We start from the raw sequence: 5,831 nt of genomic DNA, 5'->3' as shown, positions 1-5,831 counted from the left end.
ATTTTATGGGTTTATCTCAATTTGTTTGGGACTGAAGGCTTTATTGTTGTTGTTAGAAAATTGGCTATTTATTACTCATTTTGTTTATACAATCATAAGATGTTCTAGCTTTCCTCTGAATCAGATGTATACAGACATGTTTTTGTGTGTTTGTGTACACATTTCAGTCTGTAGTCCATACTTTCTCTAAATCAGATGTATATAGACATGTTTTTTATGTACTCATTTCATTATGTAGTTCATACTGAAATACTAATATACTTTCTCTGTCTGGAATTACTTATCGCTCAAACGAGGGGTATATTCGCGAACAGAGAAAAAAAAATCACCGAAGTGACCATCCAATCGAGGAAACAGCATCAGTAAATGTTTTGGGGGAGGTTTGCTTAGTTATTACGTCAGCGAAGCCGATCCCAGAAAAAAAATACTATTCACCGGAGCAACCGACTTCTCTCCTCCTCCTCCTCCTCCTCGCCTCCACCCCCTGCAGAGCCACCAGCGAGCGAGCCCCAGGAGCGAGCATGGCGGACGTCGATGCTTTCGGCCGCGGGTACTTCGACTGCGGGTGGGCTTGCGGCCTGCCCGCCGACCACTATCTGCCAGGCTTCATCGAGAAGCACATAGGCCGACATGTGAGGGCGGATGAGCAGGCAGCAGCAGCCGCGGCGGCGGCAGCGGTAGATCAGGCAGCGGTCGAGGCACCAGCTCGCCGCCGGCGCAGAGGCAGACGACGCCGCGCCAGAGGCGGCCGCTCGTGACGTATGGATCGTAGAAGCAGGTACGCATGCAACAACGACGAATCGTTGAACTCCAGGTGTTCGGCAGAATGACGCACGGCAGCTGTTCGGCGAATTGACGACCCCAGCCTAATAGTCTCTTCTACTTTTCTGATTCTTGCAGGGTCGCAACTGATCGACAGGGGACCTGCCAAGATTAATCAAAGGGCACATAAAGAACATCGTGTGAAGTAGATCGAAATCAGCCATTCGTCGTATTCTTTGTTATCGTACAAAACTTGTCTCGTTTCTGCTACGTTTCTCATACAAATTGTCTATTTTTTGTTATACATAAAGAACATCGTGCGAAATAGATCAAAATCAGCTATTCATCAAATTCTTTGTCGTCATACAAACGTGTCTTGTTTCTGCTACGTTTGTCATACAACTTGTCTCTGGAACTCTGCATGTACAAATGGGAAACTGGCTTGTTCCAGCTTTGACAAATCGAAAACAGCTGCTATCTTGCTGCTACAATACTCTGCTTATATCATCTATTTTTGCACATTGAAGTTCATCCAAAATGATAGTATAGAATCATCACAGTTTGCACATAGGCAGGGGAACGGCAGGGGGTTCCTCCCAAGGCAATGAAGACATGCTTCCTCGGCTCTTTGCACGTGGAGAATGCATCGGCTGTGGGCCAGGGTGCCCTGAGCATATCCAGATGCAATGGGTAATGTACAATCAATCTTTTCTGCAGGTCACAAGATGTAACCTCCTCAGCCCTCAGCCCCCGTGTTCAATGCCATTTCTGATCGTACCTATAACATGCATTGTATATAGCTCAAGTGTTGCATTGTTGCTGGTGTATATGTGCACAATATTATAATTTTGGTGTGTATCTGCAAAATATCATAATCTTAGGTACAAAAACATTCCTAGCATGCTTGTGCAACTCAGCACCGAAGAAAAATCACAAGGTAGAACAAATGAATTGCGTCCTAATGACGCGAGCAAAAAACAGTTATGCCTCTAGTGCTATAACTGTGATATACCAATTGGCTATTGTTATACAGCATATATTGTTGTCTTATTTCTACACGTTGTAGAAGAAATTTATCGTGAATTTTCCTGTGGCGTCCGTTATGACAAACAAGTTCAGATAGTTGTTTACTTGGGTTTGGACCTCTGAGTAGGAGATGAACTATGAGTGACTTTTTGATGAACTCACTATACATGTGAAGTCGGATATTTATCTGTTGCCCAATAAGCTTGTTTTCCAAATCAAAATGAATGTGTAGACCTCTACGACATCAAATTTATTTCGTCCCTCCTTGTAGGAGAAATTTCACCATTTACAGTTCAAATCATCTTAGTTTTCACATATTCAAATTCTCATAATTGAAATTAATCCAAAATGATAGTACCAGAATCATGGCATACCTTGCACATGGGTTGGGCTAGCAGATAGGCAAGAGGGAATGCAGGTGCGTCACAGTGTTTCCTCCCAGGGTTTCTTCACTAGGCAACGAGGATGGCATCCCGCTTGGGATTTCTCAGCTCTTTGCTCGTAGAGAACACGTCAGCTTTGGGCCAGAGTGCCAATCGGTAATGCACAATCAATCTATTCTGCAAGTCACACAATGTAACCTCATCAGCCTAGCGCCTAGACACGCCCCCATCTACACTAGTAAGTAGTAGGCACAATAAAAGGTGTAGATGATAATACAATGGTAGTGAACAGAACTGCTAAAAATATCTTCCATCACCAATGGCACCAAGTCTTGCTAGTTTTAAAAATAAAACATCAGCAGCATGTATCACTTACAGGCAGTAAAAGGAGTGTAGGCGCCAGAAATTCAAGGAATAACTGCTTGATTACTTACAAGCATGTAAATAAGCTAGTGTTTTATGGCAAAAATAAGCTAGTTGTGTATATTAATGAATAGGAGGAAAAAATGGCTGCAGATGGGGCTTCAGCCATCTATGCTGGATCTCACAGGCAGCAGTGTGTGTGTCGTACCATCTCATCAGCCTCATCTATTGTCGTACCATCTCCTCAGCCCCAAATCATCTAGTTATTATGTCACCAAAGTTGTTCCCGTTGCAACCTCCGCCCAGCTCCTTCACTTGACATGGCCTCGCTCCCTGGTAAGAGAGGGGAGAAAAGGGGGAAAGGACATTATATTACATACAGGCAGTAAAAAAGAAGTGTACGGACAAGAAAAGCAGGGAAGAATTGCTTGATTACTTATATGCATGTGAATAAGCTACTAAAACTTCATAGCCAAAATAAGTTAGTAGCATCTTATTGAATAGGGAGGAGGAATAGGTACAAATGGGGCTTCAGCCGTCTGTACAAATGGGGCTTTTAGCAGTATCAAAATGAATATTTAGAATTTTATGACATCAAATTTATTTCACCCCCCTCTGTAGCAGAAATTGGCTTGTTTCATCTTTAATAAATCAGAATCAGGTATTATCTTGTTGCTGCTACACCTGATTATATGAAATTTCACCTTTTACAATTCAAATAAACTATTTTCACATATGCAAATTCTGATAGACAGGCGAGAGGGAATGCCAGGTACATCGTATGAGTGTTTCCTCCCAAGGTTTCTTCACTAGGGCAATGAGGATGGATCTTGCTCGTGCTTCCTCTTTGCTCGTGGTGAAAGTGTCGGCTGTGGGCCAGAGTGCCCTGGGCAAATCTAGATGCAATTGATAGTGTATCAATCAATCTTTTCTGCAAGTCGCAAGATGTAGCCTCGCCAGTCTAGGGCCTAGATCCACCCCAATTTACACTAGTAAGAAGTGGTGCCAAAAAAGGGATTAGATGAGATAATAAGAATGCAATGGTAGTGAACACAACTACTACAAATATCTTCCATCAACATGTATTGAGTCTAATTATTACATTTGTGATTGTCTGTCCCTATAACATGTATTGCACATAGCATTTATATATACTCATCTCATGACAGTTTGGCATTTGTCTGTCCAACAAGTGCATGCATATGAAGTGTTGCACTGTTACTGGTATGTATTGTCCAAAATATCATAATTTTGGTGTGTACGTGCAAAATACCATAATTTTAGGAAGAAAAACATTCCTAGCATGCTTGTGCAACTCCATACCAAGGAAGAATGATAAGGCTAAAACAAATGAATTGTGTCCTATTGATGTGAGCAAAAATAGTTAAGCCTCTAGTGCTATGACTGGTATACCAATTGGCTATTTTATACATTTGTGTCGTAATATATTGTTTTGTGTTATTTCTGCATGTTGGCATTCGTTATGCCAACCAAGTTCAGATAGTTGTTCTTTAGTTGGGTTTGGCACTCCGAGTAGGAGATGAACTATACACTGCATTTGAAGTCCATCTGCATCTGTTACCGAATGAATAAAATGTGACAGTGGATGTTCAGCTTTTTATATTTCCCCCGCTAATTATGAAGCTAGGTGGTCATTATGGCACGGCTCTCAGTTATATAAGGATGAACTGCAAAATACTATCACACATATACCTTCTACATTTCTGTCCAATAAGCTTGTTTTCCGAATCAAGATGAGTATTAGAACTCTGCGACAAAAAATTTATTTCTCCTCTAGTTGGTAGAAGAAACTGGCTTGTTTCATACTGTATTTGATAAATCAAAATCGGCCATTATCTTGCTGCTGCTACACTTGATTATATGAAATTTTACCTTCTACAATTCAAACAATATATTTTTCACACATTCAATTCTGATAATTTATATTAAACCAAAATGATAGCCCTAGAAGGCTAGAATCATGACATACCTTCCTTGCACATGGGTCGGTGTAGCAGATAGGCGAGAGGGAATACCAGGTTTCCTGCAAAGGTTTCTTCACTAGGGCGACGAGGATGGGATCTCACTCAGGCTTCCTCACCTATTTGCTATGGAGAATGTGGGGCCAGAGTGCCCTAGGCATAATCCAGATGGAATAGATGATGTATCAATCAGTCTTTTCTGCAAGTCACAAGATGTAACCTCATCAGCCTCTAGGGCCTAGATCTGCCACCCATCTAAACTAGCACGTGGTAGGCACACACAAAAAAGGAGTAGATGATAACACGTTGGTAGCGAACATAACTGCTAAAAACATCTGCCTTCATTCACTCTACTTGCCTACCGGCATGATCTCTAGTACGATGTGAGCCTTGAGGCTTCCAATGCTAAAATTTGGAACTGAAAACTTGGAACTTTTCAGTAGTTTCAGAGTTGATCTGCTCCCTGTTGACTCTGTTGTTCTGATGAAGTGAGGTGCTTGGTTGCAACCTCGGCCTGGCTCCCCCACCCGACATGCCTTGCTCCCTGGTACAAGGGGGGAAATGAAGACATTATATCGCAGTAACAAAGAAGTGTGCAGGGAAGAATTGCTTGATTACTTATAAGGTAGAGTTTCATGGCCAAAATAAGTTGGTGGCAGCATAATGAGCAGACTCACCAGTCTCATCTACACCCTGATAGAGGGCAAAAGAAGATACACAAACATCACAAAAGGGACGGAAATTCACCAAAACAACCGGGTCTGTCTAACGGATTGAGAAAAGAAGAGAGATTTACTGGCGCACCAACATGAACCATACAGTGAGAAAGATTCAATCTTTATCGGCCAGACAAACGAGGTGACACTCGTGGGGTGGGAAAAAACCTAAATAAGTAGTAGATTCAGGAGATTGAGACAAAGGCCGAGGAAATTTGCAAGATCCAGCAGGCGAATTGCAGTCCGTGGGGGAGGCCAGGAAATTCACTCACCAATCACGACAGGCAAATTCATCATCTGCTAAGATTGAGGAGCAAGACAAATTGACACCCATCACAACTCCGTAGACCGAGATGTGGCCAAAGGAGATGTCCATGGCGGCTTAGGGTTGGTGCGGATGGCCAAAGGAGTTGTGCATGGCGGCTAGGGTTGGTGCGGATTGGGACTCAGCAACAGGGAGGGGAAAACACAAGAAGAAACGAACTATGAGCATATGGGTTGGGTTGGGTTGGGCATTGGGCCGCCCACACCTATGTCTGGTTTGGTGGGCCGCTCCAGATAAGAATTTCGATGCCCACTACGGCGGACCTTTTTTTTTT

General features: G+C 42.7%; 2 long non-coding RNA genes across 7 annotated transcripts; one reads left to right on the top strand and one right to left on the bottom strand.

Annotated features, from left to right (window-relative positions):
• Window positions 1-361: 361 nt before the first annotated feature.
• LOC119344734 lies at window positions 362-1,225 on the top strand. Its single transcript, XR_005166792.1, has 2 exons — window positions 362-778; window positions 901-1,225. It is a non-coding gene; the product is annotated as an uncharacterized LOC119344734 (long non-coding RNA).
• LOC119344733 lies at window positions 1,085-5,701 on the bottom strand. 6 transcript variants are annotated; one of them, XR_005166788.1, is made up of 8 exons: window positions 5,505-5,700; window positions 4,840-5,060; window positions 4,525-4,715; window positions 4,248-4,430; window positions 3,311-3,523; window positions 2,743-2,867; window positions 2,163-2,348; window positions 1,085-1,540 (listed from the first exon to the last, which is right to left on the bottom strand). It is a non-coding gene; the product is annotated as an uncharacterized LOC119344733 (long non-coding RNA). The 6 variants fall into 6 exon arrangements; XR_005166786.1 differs by having other exon boundaries at window positions 1,088-1,540; window positions 3,311-4,430; window positions 5,505-5,701; XR_005166789.1 differs by having other exon boundaries at window positions 1,088-1,540; window positions 3,311-4,430; window positions 4,879-5,060; window positions 5,505-5,701.
• Window positions 5,702-5,831: the final 130 nt, after the last annotated feature.

The sequence above is a fragment of the Triticum dicoccoides genome, unplaced genomic scaffold (assembly GCF_002162155.2).
Source record: "Triticum dicoccoides isolate Atlit2015 ecotype Zavitan unplaced genomic scaffold, WEW_v2.0 scaffold182672, whole genome shotgun sequence".
NCBI classification, from domain to species: Eukaryota; Viridiplantae; Streptophyta; class Magnoliopsida; order Poales; family Poaceae; genus Triticum; species Triticum dicoccoides.
The sequence above is the reverse complement of the archived record's forward strand: the minus strand, read 5'-3'. Positions and strand labels throughout refer to the sequence as shown.